At 38.4% G+C, this 22,519-nt stretch overlaps 1 protein-coding gene across 2 annotated transcripts in view; it reads left to right on the top strand.

Annotated features, from left to right (window-relative positions):
• Nucleotides 1-22,519, top strand: part of LOC148043639 (SH3 and PX domain-containing protein 2A-like) — a 140,945-nt gene that overhangs the window by 89,037 nt on the left and 29,389 nt on the right. The gene's annotated exons all lie outside the window — the stretch shown is intronic.

The following is a 22,519-nucleotide window of genomic DNA, read 5'->3' as shown; positions in this document are numbered from 1 at the left end:
CAATATCTTTTGTTCAGTTGGGAGGGTGATTTTTAAGCTTTGCTTGGGGATGATTTAGTGTACAAAAAGAAAGCTATGCTTACAACCCATTTACAGGATTTTATGTAGTTAATAGTCAGGAGAAACATTTTGAGATTATGGCGATTAGTTCAGTGAAACATCTCTAGACCAAAAAAGTACACATTAAATGCACTGTTCAAGATATTCAAAGTAATATTTTCAAATGGAAAAGTATTTAAATCTATAGTATATATTTAAAATAGTGTATATAATTCTATACATTTGGAACACTCATGCCAATTCAAAAAACATGTCAGATCAGAGAGAAATAATAGGATATATTATAATTATATATTAAACTAAAGAAGATAGTACCAACTTTTGCTTTCTAGCTGTTGGAGATCTCTCAATTTACATCACTGGGGGACTGTGTGGCAAATGATGATTACTGAAATTTCACTTTAAAGTAACCAGACAGCCTTGTCTAAAATGATGCCAAACTGGAGAGAAAGACCTGGAAATTATCTGGGTCAATAATGTGAATTCCTATTAGCAGGTTTTCTGGAATTACCCATATCAAATTGCCATTGTGAGATAGAATCCATGCAAAAGTTCAACTGATTCCAAGAAGATATCACTTACCGTATTTTTCGGAGTATAAGATGCACCCTGTTCCATTAAAAAAGAGGCTGAAAATCTGGGTGTGTCTTATACATTGAATACAGCATTTTTTTTCCTCCCCAAACCCTGTCCCCTTCACCAAAATGGCCATGCATAGCCTTTAGGAGGCTTTCAGAGTGTTCCTGGAGGCTGGGGAGGGCAGAAATGAACGAAAAATGCGCCGGTTTTTGCTCATTTTTTGGGGGGGCCACCCCCAGGAGCACTCTAAAAGCCTCCTAAAGGCTATTCTTGCCCCTTTTTTTGAAAAAAAAAACAGGCCCAGTTTTGTGAAAAACAGGTTGTTTTTGGAAGGTCTGCAGAGTTCAAAAACTTTTTTTTTAAATTTGCCTCTTCAAAATCTTGGTGCATCTTATACTTGGGTGCGTCTTATACTCCGAAAAATATGGTAATTGGAAATGTCTTCTAGTGGCACGCACACACACACACACACACACACACACACACTAAAACTAAATCAAATTAAGTTTATTTATAATCAGTGGTCAGCAAGATGAAAATACAGAAATAATGACTAGATTTTGAACAAAGCAGTGCATTGGTTATATAAAACTCCGAAGTAAAGATTTAAGAAAATGGAGAAAATGAAAAATTGTACAAGATACAATGGAATTAAATTAAAGATGAAATTTAAAAAAGGCAAATGTATATAAAAGATAAGGAAAAAACTTGATGTCAGCACTCCATTTTATGCCTTTTTATCAAAATCACTGTAGATATAAATTTAGCAACTCTGTTGGTGCTGGTGGGGTTCAATTAGCAAATGAGAAATTAACCAGCTGTCTCTGGTTACAGATTTGTTTTTTGTTAGAGGGGTTAAAGGTATGTCTGCATGTAAATCAGCATAGAAATGACACTGGATAAATGTGCGGGGCACAACATCAGTTAATGAATGGCATCTTACTATGCCTCCCATTTAGTACTGCTGAGGGTAAGACTCTAAAATGAACCATAGAAAATTGTGCTGGCAAATAAGGTTGAATAAGTATTTTGCAGGTATAAAATATACCTATTTTGGAAGTGACTACTGAAGCATTAAAACTAAAGGATGCAACTGATATGGGTGTAGTTTCTTTTGGCCCTCCCTTCATCGTTTTATTATTTCTGCATTGCTGTGATTTAACATGCATATATCCTTTTAATTACTTATGCACAAAGGAAGCTGATGTGTACTTGAGAGTTTCAGTGGTTCAAGCCAACAGTAACAATAATATTAATCTCCTTTATTTATTTCTTAATTTGCTGAATAAAGAAATATATGTTAATACAAGTTGTTTCATTAAGAGTGGTTTCATCTGTCTCTATATGATTGTCCCTAGAATTCTATTAATTCCAAGAGCTTATCATTAACTATGGTATACTTAACAATTTAGACCATATTTCGCTTGTTTTATTAGGTGTTAGATTACCTGGTGAAATTCTTTTTTTTATTACTGGTTCTGTGGTGTGGCTTGGTGGGCATGGCCGGGGAAGGATATTGCAAAATCTCCATTCCTTCCCCACTCCAAGGGAAGGATACTGCAAAATCCCCGCTCCCACCCCACTCGAGGGCCAGTCAGAAGTGGTATTTTCTGTTTCTCCGAACTACTCAAAATTTCCACTACCGGTTCTCCAGAACCTGTCAGAACCTGCTGAATTTCACCCCTGTGTTAGATGCAGTATGACAGCGTATGTTGGATGCAGTATGACTTACTTTGACTCGTGGTGAATGCATGTGGATTTGAAGCTCATTAAAAGATTAACTTTTTATTTTAACTCAAGGGTAAGAACAAGTTATACCAGAGGGGCTGGAGAGAGAATGAAAGAAGCATGTAGAAACACAAAGGCTCATGAAAGCTTGTCTCAAACTACTTTGTCTTCAGGAAAAGCAGGAATAACTAGTAGCTTCTAGACAAACAGTGCAATCCAGTATTTATGCTGCGTAAGAAGTAAAGTCCTATGTCATTCCTAAGGTATTAATTAATACCCATTTTTAAAAACAGGGACAGCAAGTTTCCTCAGCAAGTGTTGAAAAATACATATTGCTCTTCTGGAATTCCCATTCTTACCACTTCTAGTTTCCCAATAGGTATACATCTATGTATCTTCAGAATTATTACTGCTGCTTCTAGTATATCTTCAGTAGACATTAATTAATGTTTATTTTGACAAAATGTTTACTCTTGTCACCATCATTTTGACTGGCTCCAGCTGAATTACTCATTTCTCCTTATCTAAAGCTGCTTACTTGGCAAGTGTGTTTCCTTCTACCCTTCACAGACTGTTATCTCAGTGTTGAACATCTGCTTTGCACATCAAAGGTTCCAATTTCAACTTTCAGCATCTCCATGGAGAACTAGGAAAGGTTCCAGTTGGAAACTTGGAGTTGCTTCTATTCAGTGGCTAGGTATACACAACAGATTGGATAAAAGGTGATCAATTAGTTTGTAGCTAGCTAGGTTTGCAAATCTAGTGCAGTTTATTTACGATTCTTTGTATTTTGAAAAACCAGGCAATTGTGTTAATTCACCGTGCTGAGATTATGAATATAACGTGTTTTAACAACAGATAGATGGAACATAGGTCTGCTCAGCACAAGTCAGCTTCCTCAAAGCAGTTTGGATTTTAGAACATGCATCAATTCCCAAACCATATGGATAGTTTTAAAAAGATAGTCAGATGAATACAATTCAAAGCCCATTGATAACACACACATTCTGTTTACAAACTGGTTGTTTTTTAATGGGAAGAAGGATTGAGACTCCATAAAAAATTTTAGACCTTCCCCAGTATGCACACACACTACAAATCTACAATATTCTCTCCTTTTCCTTTCTAGTCTGTTGGCTTTTGGTTAGCAACTTAGTGTAAGAAAAAAATCTTACTTTGCTCCTCTGTAGCTGATTAGCTTGTAGTTCAAAATCTCTATAGAAAATCAGGTTCTGCCTGGGTCTAGAGGGTACACAGGTATACTGGCCATACACCTTTCTGTGCCTTCTTTATGGCAAAAAAATGTGCACACCAGCATTTCGTGCAACAAACACTTGAAAGGGTTATTTACAAGTCTTGTGATCAAACAAGTATGTCAGTGGATGCCAATATTGCTCATTCTTGGCTTATCCTTTGGGTGGAAGTTGCTAAACAAACTTTCTGTCTGTGGTTTGTTTGTCATTACAAATAGAGCAGTGTTATTATAAACAAGCCATCTTTTATCTTTTGACTTATGACTCTGAATGTTTACCAGAGGAACTATGCTGTAATCCAGTTATGATTGTATGGCAAAAATAATCCTGGAAAATAGCCTTTCTAGCTTGCCTTAACACTGGAACTAGCAGAAATTAAATGGCAATGACAAGTTTACTCAAATTTGCTAAGATAGAATACTAAAGCATTCTGACTTATTGTGTAATTTGTATAAATAAATAAACAATATTTTTTTCATTTTGTTTCTAAAGTTCAATTTCTAGTCTGTAGAAGTTTGCTTTATAGAATTCTTGAGAAATTCGGCTTCATCCTGGTGCTAAGTTACATATACATAAGACAATTGATTATCATAGATGCATCCAACATTATATCAGATCAGGTTACCACAAAGTGAAAGTGATAAATTGCTTGAAATATTTAAAATACTGTTGGACTAGTAATAGCTATCATACAATAAGCCAGAAGGCAGACAGTCTCCTACAGTTGTAAGTCTTCAACAAACAATTGCAAACTGATTTGTGTTTTGCTTTTAGAATAGTGCAAAACAGAGTTATAATAGATTACAACACATAGTGTTATGGTTTGTGCAGTCACTGTTCTTGGTGACTGCACAAAATGAAGGGCTAAATATTATTTCTGTAATTATTCTGGATCTCCAATAAAACAGCTACATGATGACTTAGAAACAAATACTTCTGTATATTCTATTTATAAAGCTGTCTGCCATTGCTCATGGCTCTATGTACCAAATGAAATCTTTTCATTGTTTCCTTCTCTTTTCCTTCAGTTTCTTTAATCTCCATTTTCATTTACATAATAGTCATTAGCTATTTTTTTTCTGTCACAAAGGTCCCATGGAAATTTCCCAGCAGGCAAAACTGTACTATTACTTGGTTCTTCTCCTTCCTCAGTGATAGGATTTATAATTATGGTGCTGAATGCTACACGTGTTCAACATAGTAATCTATAAAAAACGAAGCCTGGAAAGTATCAGGGTAATATTTCTGAATACTCAATGTTTCCATGGACTTTTAAAGCCATTGAATTCAAAATAAATTGCAATTTAAGCAGGAAGTTTTAAAAAACTAAAAATTTGATACCTATTCCTGGAGATATTTCTATTAATGTTGACTGGTCACTTATTTATTTATTTCTTATAAGCAGCTATATGCCACCCCCATCTGGGAAGTATAAAAAAGCATTAATATGCTATATAATTTGTGTAACATAGTCACCTACAGTCTTAAAGGGCCAAGTCTACTGTAACAAAATGGCTTTTGGATCCATACAAAATGTACCTGCACAGGAGCTTGTTACATAACCATGACTGAGAAGCCTCCTTGAGGGGAAGGAAACTTAAGAAGACTCTATGTAGGATCAAGCAGGACAGGCACATTCATGTTAATAAGACAGACTATGATATATTCTGGTGCCACGTTAAAAAAAGGCTTTGTAATTAATAACTGGCACTCTGAATTAGTGCCAGGAAACCAATGATAATCAGTGCAGTGACTTCAGGGTAGGAATAACTCTACAAATGGTGGACCTCCCCTCCTTACATGTTGCATTTAAATTAGTTTTAGCTTTTGCCTGTCTTCTTAAAGAACTCTCATATAGTTTATATGATAATAGTCCAATTGTGTGGCTATGCAGGGTTGAGTTACACTCCTCAGAGCTTCCAAGCTCAGTTTGGACCTTAACTGGTTGGTCAGTCTAAGCTGGACAAAAACTATCTAGCCATAGCCTCCACTTGTAATTCAATCAGGAAACATGGATCCAGGATGTTCTCCACATTTCTGACCTATTCTTTCATGCAGAGTACAGTTCTTTCTTAAGCAGCCATTAGAACTGAATTTTATAGAAGACCAAATTGTTTACTGATGATCAGCAACTATATCTTTTCATTATTCAGTCTGAACTTCTTTTCTCCATCCTGTCTATAGTAGCCACTAGCCACTGTTTCACAACTTTTATAACATCTTCAGTTTGACCTAGGGTGAAGATGTATAACATCAGCATACTGATTAAACTTCACTTCATGCCAATGGATCACCCAATGCTTTCATTTAGCAATAGCACTTAGACTTATATACCATTTCACAGTGCTTTACAGCCCTCTCTAAGCGGTCTTACAGAGTCAGCATATTGCCCCCAATCATCTGGGTTCTAATTTTACTGATCTCAGAAGAATGGAAGATTGCGTCAACCTTGAGCCACTCAGAATCAAACTCCTGGAGTGAGCAGTGAGTTAGCCTGCAGTACAGCATTCTAACCACTGTGCCACCTATGGACATAAGGAGAATACGACTGAACCCTTCTGTATTCTACATTGGAGCAATCATAGGCTCAGTGATTCCTCCTGAGGCATAGCTTCTGCTCAACTTTTTCTCTCCACCTTCAACTATTGCAGTTGGTCTAGATACCATAGTCTAAGGTATTGGATTCTGTACAAAGTGATGGCTTTTTCAAGAAAGATATACAAGTTCCTCTTTTCAAACAAGTGATATCACACTTTCCCTCAGAGAAGAATGAACTGCCTTCTGAATATAGCCACATAAATTTCCTGCCCAGTTACCTGAAGGAGCCAGGATAGGCGTGCATATACACCATAGGCGTGGAACTCATGCTATGGATCATTCTATGGCTTTCCTAAAGTTCCCTAAGTTCAAAGGAGTCCCAGGTCTTAATGTAAGATGTTACCCTCTTCTATCTCATGTGGCTCTCACTAACTTTAGGTTTATTAGATTTATATGCCGCCCTCAATGTTCCCTCTAATTTTTTTTCAGTGTGAGCAGAAAAGTGTAGTGTTTGAGCGGCACATTTTCATGCCTGAGCACCTGAATTTTTTTCACAGATGTCACCTAAGACAACAACGAAATCAGTATTATTTGAAACTCAAAGTTATGTTTATTCAAGGTACCCGCTTAATTAAAAGTGTTATATAATATCAGTATATTACGCTCCTGCTTAGCAACCAAAATGTTGGCTCAGAAAGTCTGGCATTTGAAGCACGCAAATCTTAGAGCTGTTGTTACAAGATCCTTGCACCCCTAACCCTTTAGAAAAAAAACCCCAGGGGTCTTCAAACCTGACAGCTTTAAGACTTGTGGACTTCAACTCCCAGAATTCCTCCTCCAGTCATCTTGGCTCAGAAACTCTGGCATTGAAGCATGCAAGTGTTAAAGCTGTCAAGTTACAAGATCCTTGCACCCATAACCCTTTAGGAAAAAAAACCTCAGGGGTCTTCAAACCTGACAGCTTTAAGACTTGTGGACTTCAACTCCCAGAATTCCTCCTCCAGTCATGTTGCAGTGACGCCATCTGTGTGGATCTGCTCCATCTTCGGTTTTTTCACTGGGGGCAGGGCTGCCGCTGAAGATGCCAATGAGCCCCCCCCCTAGAATAACTGCTGCCGCCGCCTCCTCCTCCTCCACCACACCACCACATTTGCTGCCCGGCGCTGCAGCTGAGGTGAAGCCGCCAAAGCTCCTGCTGGCATCCCCGCCCATGGCAGCGGCGGCGGTGCCTCCCCCTCTGCTCAGAACACCTCAGCTGGGCAGGGGTGCTGGCGGGAGCTTTGGCGGCTTCACCTCAGCCGCAGTGTCGGGCAGCAAATCCGGCAGTGCTGCTGGAGGAGGAGGAGGAGGCAGCAGATATTCCGGTGGCGGCAGGGGCTTTGGGGGTTTACTTCAGCCACAGCGCCGGGCGCAAGTGGCTAGGATTGGCCGCCCACAAAGGACCTCCCCGGGCTTGCTTTGCTGAACACGGGGGCGACTGATGCTAGTTTGAGCAGCCGCGGCTGGCACAAACTACCGTCAGTCACTCCGTGCTCATCAAAACAAGTCTGGGGAGGTCCTTTGCGGGCGGCCAGTTCTAGCCGCCTGCAAAGGACTTCCCCACATTTGCTTTGCTGAACACGGGGCGACTGACGGTAATGAGCGGCGCAGCTGGCGCCTAAGAGGTCCTAGGAAACCAGCTGTGCCGCATAAGCTCCTGCTGCCATCCCCGCACCCGTGCTAACCCTAGATTTTTTGAGGCCCCTGTGCGGCAGTTAGAAACTGCTCCGTGGGGTTTTCTTGCCACGTATGCAGCCACGCAGCCGGGCACCTTAGAGGGAACAGTGGCCGCCCTTCTCCCAAGGACTCAGGGTGGCGTACAACATTAAAAGAAACACATAATACAAAAGTTTTTAAAAAATTAAATAGAATATCCCAAACAAACCCAATTAGAATTGACAATAACATTTTTTAAAAACAATTAGAATTAAAATTAACAATGATCAATAATTTATTTATTTTTGTTCAGGCCAGGCTGGTTTGCTGGAAAACCCAACTTTTTAGGGCGTGTCGGAAGGACCGGAGGTCGGGTTTATACGAAGCTCCGGGGGCAGCTCATTCCAGAGGGAAGGTGCTCCCACAGAGAAGGCTCTCCCCCTGGGGATCGCTAGCCGACACTGTCTGGCCGACGGCACCCTGAAGAGGCCAACTCTGTGGGATCACACTGGATGGTGGGAGCTATTGGTGGCAGTAGGTGGTCTCATAGGTACCTTGGGCCTAAGCCATGGAGCGCTTTAAAGGTCATAATTAGTACCTTGAATTGCACCCGGAAGACAACCGGCAACCAGTGCAGGCCGCCTAAAAGGGGTGTAACATGGGAGCACCTAGGTACCCCCATGATAACCCGCGCAGCCGCATTCTGGACCAGTTGAAGCCTCCGGGTGCTCTTCAAGGGCAGCCCCATGTAGAGAGTGTTACAGTAGTCCAGGTGAGAAAGGACGAGGGCATGAGTGACTGTGCACAGAGTACCCCGATCCAGGAAGGGGCGCAACTGGCGTACCAGGCAAACCTGGTAAAAGGCCCCCCTGGTCACGGCCGTCAGGTGTTCTTCTAAACTAAGCCGTGTATCTAGGAGGACGCCCAGATTGCGGGCCCTCTCTGAGGGCTAAAATTTCTCCCCCTATCATCAGAGATGGAACAAAATGCACAAATCGGGATGACGGAAACCACAGCCACTCGGTCTTGGAGGGATTGAGCTTGAGCCTGTTCCTCCCCATCCAGATCCGCACAGCCTCCAGGCATCGGTACAGCATGTTGAGGGCATCGTTTGGGTGGTTTGGGGTAGAGATGAAAAGTTGGGTATCATCAGCATATTGATGATACTGTACCCCAAAACCACGGATGATCTCACCCAGTGGTTTCATATATATGTTGAACAGGAGGGGTGAGAGAACCAACCCCTGAGGCACCCCACAAGTGACATGCCTTGGGGTCGATCCCTGCCCTCCAGTCAACACAAACTGTGACCGATCCGACAGGTAGGAGGAGAACCACCGTAAAACAGTGCTCCCCACACCCAACCCCCTGAGTCGTCGCAGTAGGATACCATGGTTGATGGTATCGAAAGCCGCTGAGAGGTCTAATAGGACCAGGAGAGAGGAGCAGCCCCTGTCCCGGGCCCACCAGAGATCATTGACCAACGTGACCAATGCCGTCTCCATGCTGTATCCAGGCCTGAAACCCGACTGAAACAGATCCAGATAGACAGCTTCATCCAGAGACTGGGGAAGCTGACGTGCTACGCACTCTCAACAACCTTCGCTACAAAGAGAAGGTTGGAGACCGGACAATAGTTGGCTAAAGAAGCTGGGTCCAGGGAAGGCTTCTTAAGGAGGGGCCTCACCACCGCCTCCTTCAAGGCGGTGGGAAAGGACCCCTCTCTCAACGAAGTGTTGGTAATCGCCTGGAGCCAGCCTCGTGTCACTTCCCGGGAAGCCGAGACTAACCAAGAGGGACACGGGTCCAGCACATAAGTGGCAGCACTGAGTCTCCCCATAATCCTGTCCATGCCCTCAGGGGTCACAGGATCAAACTCATCCCAGATGGTCTCCACAAAATTCATCCCCATCGACTCGCCCGAATCTACCCAGTCAGAGTCCAAGCCTGTCCGGATCTGAGCGATTTTATCCTGCAGATACTGAACAAATTCTTCAGCCCTACCCTGCAAGGGTCTTTCCCAGCTCCTTGGTTAAGTAAGGAGCGGGTCACCCTAAACATGGTGGCTGGGCAGTTATCTGCGGACGTGATAAGAGCGGAAAAATGTTGCCATTTTGCCACTTTTATCACCATTAAGTAGGATTTAATATGAATTCTTAATAGTGTTCGATCAGATTTGGACCGGCTGGCCCTCCAACCACTCTCTAGGTGTCTTTTCCGGCGTTTCATCTCCCGGAGCTTCTCAGTAAACCAGGGAGCTACCCAGGATCGACACCGGGTCAGAGGCCGCAAAGGCACAACACGATCCAAAGCCCCAGTGGCTGCCCTATCCCAAGCTTCCACTAGGGCTGCAGTTGAGTTGCGAGCAAGGGATTCAGGAAAAGTCCCAAGCTCCATCAGGAACCTTCCAGGGTCCATCAGGCACCTGGGGCGGAACCATCTAATCGGTTCCGCCTCCCTGCGGAACTAGTGTATGGTCAGTGTATATCAGGGCTGTCAAACTCGCGGCCTGTGGGCTGGATGCATCATGTGCTGACCACACCCATGCCTGGTTTAGCAAAGGGGGGCGGAAGTCATGATACATCATGTGATGATGCAAGTTTGACATCCCTGGTGTAAATAATTGTACTGTGCGGGTCTCTAATTTTTAGTTGTTAGTAACACATGTAAATAAAGAGAAGTCAAGGGAACAATATCACTGTGAATTAATTCTAGAATTTAGGAGAATAATGGAAAGACATTTGAAAGGGGAAGCTTTGAGAGGGAGGAGGAAACAACCTTTAAAGATTGTTTCCTAAATTGCATTGTGAGTATAGTAAGAGTAAGCAGAGAGGAAACTGATCAGGAGTAAACAGGACAAAGCTGTGATGAACCCAATAACCTGTATTCCACATTTCCTTGCACTGTACCACCAGATTTTCCAAATGAAAATGAAATGCCTTAAGCTGGCAGTGGTTAACTCATAATTCTGGATGATCTCCAGATTCCATGGAAACATTAATTACTCAGAAACATTTTCCCCCATACCTGTATATTTGCCTCAGTTTTGTCTATGCTCCACCCAAATTCCTGCAACTGGCAACAGCAATAGGCGAGGACTGCTATGACGCTGGGAACTGCCCTAGTTTAAACAAGTCTGCAAGAACCTGAATAACTGCAAAGAATCTTTTTTCCTTCGTCAAGACGTGCCTGGATTTTGCTTCATCTCTCATTCACAGGAAAAGCAAACTTCTAGCCAATGAACTGCATCTCAGGTGGATATGCATTATATTACTTTTTTTAAAAAAAATGGGGAGAATAAAGCAACTCAGGCAAGATACAGTCTTTAGTTACGCAATGAGCTTTTCAAACGTTTGCATGGCAACATCTAGATGGTGTAAATAGTTACTTGAATGCTATCTTTTCTCCTGAGATTGGATTGTGTTGTTTTTCAGGTTTCATATCAGCTCATCCCTTGTTAATAGAACTGAATGTAGAGTATTAAAATACTTTTATCTTTTGATAAATACTGTAGCATAACCAGAGCATTTCTTTTCCTCCATTGTGTAATTAATATTTTAATGAGATCCACGTTTTCAGTTATTTCAAATTTTGTAAAAGATTCAACATTTCTAAAACAGACTGTTTCAGGTTAACCTCTAAAGTACTAAATATAATTTCTGCATTTCCAGACATTTATTGCAGACATGTAAACCAGTTATTGTGCATTCCAAGGTACAAAGTTTGTCTTATTGGATTGGTAGAGTACTGCTCTGCCTGTGACTTGCACTGTCCATTTTTTCCACTCAGGTATGGTAGCTACCATATTCTATAAAAAAAAGGGTTGGAAATGATGTAGGGGATCAACCAGTTTCTCTGCTTCCAGCCTTCTTTCTGCATTGACCCAATAATACTTCATAATACAAGCCTATACAAGTTTATACACAAGTCAGCTATCCTGAGTTCAAGGTGTTAGTGTAGTCTTAGTTACACACTGACAGCCTATGAGAGGAATATAGATATTTCTGCTCTTAATGTTATATTGGCAAATTTTACAATGTGGCACTCCTAAGATAGGATAGTGCCTAAGATAGTGCCCAGCTTTGTAATAATGTTTGTTATTAAGATGCAAATCATATACATACAGTTTCTGTTGTGTCTGCTCAGATTATTAATACATAGTTCCAATATATATTTTATATTTTATAGATTATTTATTGAAATATTCTGTTATTAACAATGGGTTATTATAATTCTTTCCATATCAAGAGGGTATCAAAATGGAATACAAGAAGAAAAATGTTAAACATAAATCTTATAAAGTTAATATCTCAGTATTTAAATTTATAAATTGAAGAAAGACAAAGTATTGTATTCAAATTAATATTCAACATTTATATAAGAATGTTCCTTTGAACACTGAAATAACAGGAGTCTTGAATTAGATCCAATTCAGTCTGAAGAGATTTGAACATATTTGCCAGTATGATTTGTTGAGTGGTTTTGACTGAATAGGTCTGGACTCATTTGGAAGGTTGAATATTTACATAGAGTTAATGGATAAATTTTGACCAAATGATTAAAATACACCAAAATTGGCATCTTGCAAAAACCTGTAGAAATAGTGTCATGGAGAAGAACCTCTTTTAATAATGGGTCAATAGCAATGTGAAAGTTGTGCTACAATCAGCAAAAAGTGTCAGTGACCATAGGCTGTATGTTTTTAGTAATCATACAATCGAAGAGGCCACTTGCCAATAACTCCAACTTAATCAGGGCTATATGCTAATTATATGCTAATTATATATACTAATTATATGCTAATATGAAGTAGGATTGCTTCAGCATTGGAATACTATGTGTATGTCCAGGACCCATCAATATTTTGATTGCTGCATATTTGACTCAGACCAAAACCAAAAGTAGTTCCATATAACATGCATAGCTATGCCATATTTCTTTTAGATGTTCTGTGCAACACTCTCTTATTGCTAATGGGGTCCGTTTGTGCCAAAATTGTGACATTTGGAGTTGGGGAAGGCATTTGATCTTATTCAAGGACAAGCAGGAAGTGACTCACTTTGTAAAGCACCAGAGGTAGCAATCAAAAATGATTGGGAGGAACAGCATTTTCTGGGATCTATTGTTATACCTTTCATGAAAGGCTTTCCTGGAAGCTGCGAGCACAAAATATATATAATTTCATATATCTGTTCAGAGAATTCCACAAGATTTCTGTCAGTTTGTCTCCTTAATAAAACATTTGGAAAGGTTGTTTAAATATTGATTATATGTTGGTGTCAATAGATAGATTTTATCCACAATCCTATGCCCCTAACTGGTCCTTTGGATGTTCCAATAGTGTCCTCAACACCCCTGCAATTTGTGTCCCTCCCTCTTGTTGCTCTTTGTCTTCATCACTTTCTATCTTTCCCAGCATTCCCCAGAAAGTTAGTCTGCATAATGTAGCTGAAATAGGATAATGTGGTGCCTTAGTTTATGAGGAAAGTGTTTTGTATGTATGGCTGAGGTGTGTGTGTGTGTGTTTCTGCAAAATTTTAAAGATTTGCTGTTCCATTTTAGCTGCTGTGATAACTCTGTCTTTTCTCCATGCTTAAAAAAAAACACCTTACAGAAAATGTAAAATATATTCTATATACAGCAGGAACAGATTTTTTATCAACTCTAAGCATATAGGGAATGTATATTATATTAGAAGAAAGTGGCTACACTTTTGTGATGTCAAAATATCTGAATGTAAAATGAGATAGGAATAGCTAGGTAAAACTTTCTCTGCCCAAAGATATTTTTAGAACTTGGCTTTTGTCCAGTTAGAAGACTATGTTATTGTTGAAATGTCACAGGAAAAAAGATGTTTGTGAAGCTATTGTATTATGTAGTCTTGAGGCTCGTGGTTCAGGAAAGAGAGAGTTTAGACCAGAGGTGGGGAACTATGGCACTTTTTATGATTTGGGGACTTCAATTTCCAGAATTTTTGAGCCAGCCATGGTCAGGAGTTGAAGTTCACAAGTCACAAATGGCCCATAGTTCCCCACCTCTGGTCTAGGCAAATGGAATGAAGGAAATCCAAACTGTTCAGTTTATTCCAACCTGAATAACAGAAGAGACACTAGTGTTTGTTCTCATTTTAAGAGCTAAGGCTCTCTAGGTGTTAATATTGCAAATTCTTGTCACAGGCAATGTAATCTAATGAAGATAAGATGGATTCTTCAAAAGAGCTAAATTTAAACACTGAGATTGTGGGAAGATTTGTTTTGCTGCCAACGGCATTGCTCTTTCTTTCAACACGTAGAAAAATGGGGGAAGGCGTCATATGACAAGTCAGGCACAGTTAAACTCCCTAGGAACTTTTGTAGCTCTTATTATGTTAATGAATGTTGTTCATCTAGAATTGGAAGTTATGTTCATAAACCGGTTCATCTACAATTCTTTCTATTATATTTTTATATTTCTTTTGTAGAATGGGCAATGTAGCAATTTAGTTGTTGAGTTATTGGCTAAAATAAAGGGAAATATTTCCACAATGTTAATTATAATGCTAGTTCCCTCTCTCCTGCAATCAATAATTCTTTGTATGCATACTCTTATTTGTTATGGTTCCTTTAAATGTACTAGGTTAAAATAAATCTTCATGTTTATAAACTAGCAGGGGAGGATTATGGGATCATGGAAGAGTGAAAGTTTCACAGATGTAGACTCTTTAAATATAGCTGTAAAATAATAAGCGTTAAAAAGCTACATTAATTGTATAGGAGTCTTATTTTCTTTAGGTAGCCTCTATCAGTGAACAGGTCCTTTTATTAAAAGTATTATTCTAAAAAAGTCAAATCTTCACATGTAATCATGATTGAATTGTTCTTTGCAAATTGTGGTTCAGGAAATATATTTGTAAATTTGTCTATATTACACCATCAGTTGTCTAATTTTTTTGATGATAATAAAACCACACTAAGAATTCTTATTTCATGTAGACGTAAACTTTGAAAAAATAGCTCATAATAGAAATAGCACATATAGCTATAGCTTAGTTAAAGAATATGTTAGACTCGCCAAGATGTTTGAATAATGTCTATTTCTATAGGCAGACCTTTAAGAGTTTGTTCTGAGGGTGATAGAGCCCTTACTAACTGCTCCAGTAATTTTTTAAGTATCAAACCCATTTTAAAGGTTTTAAGAAAACCTCTTGGTGTGCTAAAGGTATTTTTCCACAGTTTGATAGAAACAACATCAAGATAAGTAAAAGACAAATGTTTTTACCAAGGACACACTACAATCGGGTGGCAGCTAATTAAGAGATTTCCTTTCTCTAACAACAACATTTGAGGATTTGCTCAAGCAATACACATTTTTAACAGCATGGAGCAATATATTGGTAGTTCTCTCGGGTTGCTTGCATGGTGGCAATCTGGTTTGTTCAGTGGAGATAGACAGATATTCAGTGTTGCAGAAATTAGTGGGATTTTTAAAAAAAAACTAGGGCCCAGAAATTTAACAAGTTGATCAGAACTAATGTGTGTCCTCTTATTTCAGTGCATATACTTTAAAATGACTGGATCTAGATTTAACTCATATGGGTAGAATTGAATAATGTATTGAAGTGAATAGAAGTACAAGATTAGCTGTTATTAAGGCTATTTCAATTCAACTGCTTAATACACAACAACAGTGGGAATTAGTTGGTTTCTATTGTTAAGAAAAAGTTGCAGATTACAACTTCTGAAGTTCCTTTTGCTCTTGTCTGTTATGGAGGACTTTTGGTCTCAACAGCAGATTTAACAACACAGATAATGTTTATAAAATCTCTTGTTGGAAGAAAGTTGGATTATACATGAATACGTATTTTGTTTTTAAAAAAGAATCACAAAATATTTCCCATCGTAATAGTATTTCTATAATTTTTCCCTCAGCTTTAGCAACTATTTGTTTATAAGTGAGATTGTCTTTAGTGTCCCACATATAAATATTATATAGATTGTTTCCACTTCCAATAGAGAAATACATATTTAGCATACAAAGGGCTCCTGAAATGACCCATATGTATGATTTCATCTGCACCTAATTCTGTGAATTTTTACCCAGCAATATTTCTAGTAGGTTTTGATCCTGTAAATTGTCAGCCACTTATGCACTTTTTCAGATATTCATCTCTAACAACATATTAAACCTTCCTCGTCTTTAAAAACAGGCAAGAAAAAGAAAGTGTATTTTCTGGGAACAAAAGTATGTTAATTGGTAGGAAATTTATTTCTTGCCTATTACAAAAAGTAATATGTAACATTTTAAGTTAAGAACATTTTAAGAAAAAGAAAGCCTTAACTACATTTACTTTTTACTTTACTTTTCAATAGTGTCATCTCCAGTTTTGCAGGATTTAGCTATTGTCAGTCACTGATGCTTTCATGAAGCTTTCTTCCTAGTAACGTATTTTAAAGAGAGAAAGGCCTTACTCACAGTATTCTGTGTACTCCAAATTTGGAGGTTTGAAATTTGAGTGAATATACAGATTGCTATGCATGCATATAAATGGGGTTAATTCCTAAATAAGGTACATATGCTTTCCCTTTAATATACTTTTCAGAATCCTAGTCATGATAAGCAGCACTGCTGCAGCAATAAATGTTATTTTATCTGTGCTTCAGGGTGCCTTCAACTTTCTACTGTTCTTTATGATCACATGGTTTTGGTATAGTGGAACTCTTTGACTGCCAAGGAAACTAGATCTGAATCTTAGACATGTTAGAAAAAGAATAAATTAAAGCAAGATGCTTGCTGCAAAACTTACTTTTTACCACTGAACTTTTCTTAATATACATACCAAAACTATTAAACAAACATATATGAAATGATTAAAAATGGTAGTAATAATAATAATAGAAATAATAGTATAATTATATTACTACATAAGCAATATCTGAAAATCTGAGTGAAAATCTCCATAGATACATAAACAATAGGACTAAAGTAGTTCTTAATTTAGGAAAATTAAAACATAAGTGCTAGAGTCTTGATGAGGCTTTCCCTTCCAAGTCTTATTCTTTTATTTGTAATCTGGTGAGATATTTATGTGCTTGTTTGTTTGTTTAGCATGTTTCATGATTTTGTTCTATTTTCAGAATTAAACCAAATGATATTTGAGACCTTTGAGGTGGGAGTAACATTGTACTGTGAAAACCCCCAGAGGTGGGTTCCTACTGGTTTGGACCGGTTCGGATGAGTAGGTAGTAACTTGGCCTGCCACACCCCTGAACTGATTCCATCTTGTTTTTTTGCTTCTGTGCATGCGCAGAAGCCATTTTTAAAGTATTGCGCATGCGCGCATACAATCAAGTGTGTGTGTGTGCATGTGCAGCACATCCCTGAACGAACCAGCAGTAGCAACAGCCCCACAACCCACCCCTGAAACCCATCTCAGCTGTTGCAATGGCCATTTGGTACATAATCTTTACATACACCTCCCAATTCTATAACAAATCAGTGCATATATAATTCTAGACATTTTAGTTTCTTCGACATTTGTCTCCAGATGAGCACTAGGTCAATAGAGCTCAGTGTCATCAAACAAGCTGTCTTATAATTGTCATAACAAAGCTTCAAATGGGTCAAAAAAAAGGGGAAAGAGTCCAGTCAAGGTGAACTTTATTGATTTTCATATATATCACAGGATTTTTTTATTCATTAGAGATAGATCACAAACCAACAGAAACAGAGCACTGTTAATTTAAAGATGACTTCTCCAAGCTAATGCCTTTTTAATATGTTGAAACTGAAACATTCAGAATTCCCAAGTCTTGAATGAAAATTCCCCAAATATCTGAGAAACCTGCTTTAAGGTTATGTATAAAATTACTCATGCTTCTATTTTACATTCACTATATATTTGATTGGGGAGACTAGACACTTCAATTATTTGCTTTTGTTTCAAGCAGTAGAAAAAGTCCTGCTGACCCAGGAAAATAACCTTCTCCAAAAAGCTTTCTTGTCTACAGTCTCCTTCCAAAATAGCTGAGTACTGCAACATTAAGCATGAGCAGCCTATTATGATTCAGAGAGATACCTCGCCCAATTTCCAGTCTTCTTCTTGGCTGAATATACAGTTGGTATTTATAAAAGAAAAGTCTGATTTGATTTGGCTTAATCATTATAACTTGTAAACAATTTTATGGCTTAATCTTATATATGAACCAGAACATTATAGCTTGTTCAACAAACCATGATCTCGCAGAAATTCTGAACCTTGTTGCCAACTGTCAAATTCTTCCACATTTCTTAGATCCTGCCTAGATGTCTTGGTTGAGATGTTGCTCTTGTATTAAATAAGTCAAACAGTCCACAAGAAAGAATGATTCAAGTTTTTGATTCACGAAAGACCCTGGATATTGTAGCTCATTGCTCATCAGACTAGGCTACTGATTGCAAGAAGGAAGAAACAGAAAATTACTTTTAATTTAAACTTGAGTATTATGCATACAGTCTTAAATAGTACATTCCCTGCATTGTGAATAGTATATAATATGTGGATAGTGTAAATAGTGACAGTTCAGCCTAAGTAAAAGATTTCTGCAGCTATCAAGATTCATAATTTCTGGGAGCAGCTGGGCTGGGAAAGAGAGAAGGCTGCCCCTTCTGTTAACTGCTACCATTTTGCTGAACCATTTGGGAGATTCTAGGATTGTGCCACCGAATTTTGGCAGCAAAGTCTTCCACTGAAGAACACACCACTTCCCCAGGAAGACTATTTTTCTGGTTGACAGCTCTTACTATGAGGAAATCCTTGCTAAGAAAGAATGCAATCTATTTCTTATTATTTCAGTCCATTGATTTTGGTTGCCTTCTGGGACAAGAGACAACCTTTTAGATGTCTAAAGACTTCCAGCATTTTGTCCCTCAATATGGATGGATATACAAGCTTGAAAGACAGGGTAGAGTGGGACAATTTTGTGATCTGAATTCTACGTTCCTGTAAATATATCTCGAAATAGCCATTCCCTTTTTAGCATCAGCATCATATTTTTGGCTCATGTTTATTGTAATTTTCTAGAATTGTCTAGTTTTAAAATTCTACCAAGAAAACTACTAGTTTACCCCATCATATACTTATCCTTTTCATTTTTTCTCCCTAGATAAGAGGATTTTATGTTTCTTTCTATTGAATTCAAAAAGCTCTCTCCAGAATTCTATAAATCTTTTCTTTCTCTTCTAACATGTTTCGTATTATATGAAAATCTGATAATTGTCTTGTCAGCCTCTTTAGCTAGTCATTAGTAAAAATATTAAACAGTTCAGGGCCCAGGTCAGAACCATGTGACTGTCTGCTTGATATTACTTTCCAAACTGATGTGAAACTATTTATGAATATTCTCTGGCTATGGTCATTCATCCAATTATAAATCCATCTAACAGTTACATTATCCACCCTATACTTTACTGTGTCATTAGTGAAGTCATCATAAGAAAGTTGAATCCTGATTGCTTTGGTGAAGTCAAGGTATTCTGTGTCCATGATATTCCCCCATCTGTTAAACCAATTACATTTTCAAAAAAAGGAAACAAACTTAGTCTGGCAGGCCCTGTTTGTAAGAAACTCATGGCTGTTTTTAATTATTGCTTTCCTGCATGTGTGCTCACAAATATACTGTTTAATCATATTTTCAAGAACTGTGGCAGCATAAATGGCAGGGTGATAGTTCTGTCATTTTCTGGGTCTTCTGCCTTCATTTTTTTAAAAGATAAGAGTGTTTATTTTCTGGTCTTCTGGAACCTTGCCAAATTTCCAGGAGTTCTCAAAGATTATGTTAGCAGTTTTGCAGTGATCTTGCTATTTCTTTTAGTATCTTGGGATGTAATTCATAGGGCAATGGAGACTTGAATTCATTTAAATTAGCTGTTCTGTTGTAGCCTGGGGTGCAGCTTCTTTCTTCCATTACTGACAGTACAAAGGGCAGCTGATGCTTTATTTTCCTTCAGGAAAATGCAAAATACAGGGTAAGATATACTGCTTTCTTGCCATCACCCATTGCCATTTTCTTTTTTTAAAATCATACCTTTATTTCATTCTGAATTTTAACCTTTATAATATGATTTCTAGTTTTTGTGGCTGCCTTATACCCTTTTCTGGTAATGCTCTTCTTCCATTTTCTATATATGCTCTATTTCTTTTTTTCAGCATTGCAAAGAGCTCCATACACTTCTAAGCTGCTCTCTTAGATATCTCCTATTTTTCTTTGAATAGGAATTGTTTGTGAGTGCATTTTCAGTATTTTCCTTCTCAGAGCCATTTCATCTCAGAATTTCAAGCCATTGAATTCAATTTGGCTTTTGTCTGAGTTCATCAGAGTCAGCTGTTCTGAAATTTGGTATCTTGCTTGCCCTTGTTGTAATAAAGTCTTAACATAATATGGTCAATTTCTCCTGAGGTTCCAGTTAACTTCACTTCTTCAAACAGTTCATCTCTGTTGGTTAGGATTATGTCCAAAATAGCAGATCATCTTGCTCCTTTTTCCATCTCCTGACAAATGAAATTGTCAGCAAGAGAGAATAGGAATTTGTTGGGCTTTTGGCAGAGATTGAGACCTAGCAGATGTTGGGGTAATTGAAATCTCCCTTTGTCACTCATGTGCCTCTTTAAAGGTTTGGTTATCAGCCACAGAAAGGTTTCATCATCTGCCAGGCAATCTAAAATAAGCTCAAAAGTTATGATATCACTTTTGTTTTTGTATCCTTTTATTTTTACTCAGATGCTTTCAAAAGGATTTTCATGTTCCAGTTGGTGAATGTCTCTGCAAGCCTACGACTTCTTTATGTCTAACATGATAACCCCTCCTTTTCTGATGAACTGTTGTCCAAATATGTTGTATCCTCCCATCGTTATATTCCATTCATGTGGGTCATCCCACTAAATTTCAGACATGGCACAGTAATGGTAGTCCTTGACTTGCAACCATTTATTTAGTGACTACTTGAAGTTACAAAGGCACTGATCCTCTCACTTATAATAATTGTAATGTCCTGAGAGTTACATAATCAATATTTGGGTGCTTGGATAGGGGGGCATTTATGACAGTTGCAAAGTCCCAGGGTCATGCGATTATCATTTGAAACATTTCTAGCTGGCTTCCGACAAACAAAAGCAATGGAGAAATCAGACTTGCTTAACAATCTTGTGATTCACCATAGTGATTCACTTAATGACCACATCAAAACTTATAAAAAATTGGGTGCAACTCATTTAATAAGTGCCCTGCTCAGTGATGGAAGTTACAGTCCTCATTGTAGCCCTAAGTCAAGGACTACCTGTGTTTTCTCCAATTACCTTGTTAATTTAAATATTATATTCCCAGATAGAGAAGGCAAATGTAGTGGGTAGAACAAATTACCTTGAGGAACAGAAGTAAGTGTTGCAACGAAGACAATGAATGGTCAGATAAAAGAAATCTGAATCTGGGATAGAAATGTAATTTGCAAAAACAGGTTTGCCCAGGACCATTACGTAATTTATAAAATAATCAAATGCTTGCCTGAAAAAAATATAGCTCTAATGATACAGCCTCATTTATGCTCCAGCACTGCATTGCTTCCCAAATCTTGTGGGGCCCCCTGGTGGTTGATTCCTCCATAAGTATCAATAAAAGTAAAGGTAAAGATATTTCCTGTTCAATCGTATCTGACTAAAGGGGATGGTGCTCATTGCTGTTTTTAGCCAAGGGAGCCAGGTTGTCTAAAGACTCTTCTGTGTTATGTGTCCAGCATGACTATATGCCAAGCCACACAAGAGCTGTTACATTTCCAATGAAGTGGTACCTAGCTATCTTCTCACATTTGCATGCTTTCAAACGGCTGGGTGGGTGGGAGCTGGGCAAGTAATTGGAGCTCATTCCATAGTACACTACTCGGGTCTCGAACCTAGGCTGTCAGTTTTCCAGCCGACAAGCTCAGCATCTTTAACCACTGAATCATCACACCCATCCACAAGTGTCATTACTGCAATACAATTAATCAGTAAACAGCTTCATTATTTTTTTTTGAAATTTCGCCTCTAAATTTGCAGCATTTATTGTTTGGATAGCAAAGAACTGGAAGCACCCAACATATTGTTCTGATGTAAGTTTACATGGAATAAATCTCAGCCAGTCCTTTGGACCTTCATTCTAAGTATTTCTATGTGATTGTAGCCTAAGTAGTAAAATAAAATAGCAAGATGGAAGAAAAAAGTAATTACTGCTTCATGTAAGAATGTTAATGGTGTTCTTGCATGGAAACTGAAGGCGATAAGGTGAATGCTTGCCAAATGTACAAAACTGTTTCTCAGTAAAGCTATATGGGATTCTGTCTAAATGGGCAGGATGTGATCACTATTCCTTTTCGAAAATTATCTGTGACAGATGTACATATATATTATAGTAGAAGCTATCCCATTACAGCCCATCTGTGCCTTCTGAAATAGCAGCAAGAAGATAATTTTATTAACAGCTTTTCTTCTTTTTGTTCTGCATGACTGACACAATATGACCTTGTTTTATCTGAGGTATTGAGCTTGTTGTATTTTTGGGTAGCAATTTTGTGGAATCATAGCTATTATTCTGAATAGAAAATAGTGTCTCTGTACATTAATGCCTTCTTTTAAAAAATATTTTCTATCAATGTTTTAATGTGCAAACAGTTTCATATCT

The sequence above is a fragment of the Thamnophis sirtalis genome, unplaced genomic scaffold (genome assembly GCF_051295495.1).
Source record: "Thamnophis sirtalis isolate CommonGarterSnake01/CBP01778 unplaced genomic scaffold, rThaSir2_p1.2 scaffold_11, whole genome shotgun sequence".
NCBI lineage: Eukaryota > Metazoa > Chordata > Lepidosauria > Squamata > Natricidae > Thamnophis > Thamnophis sirtalis.
This window is presented reverse-complemented; position numbering and strand designations above follow the sequence as displayed.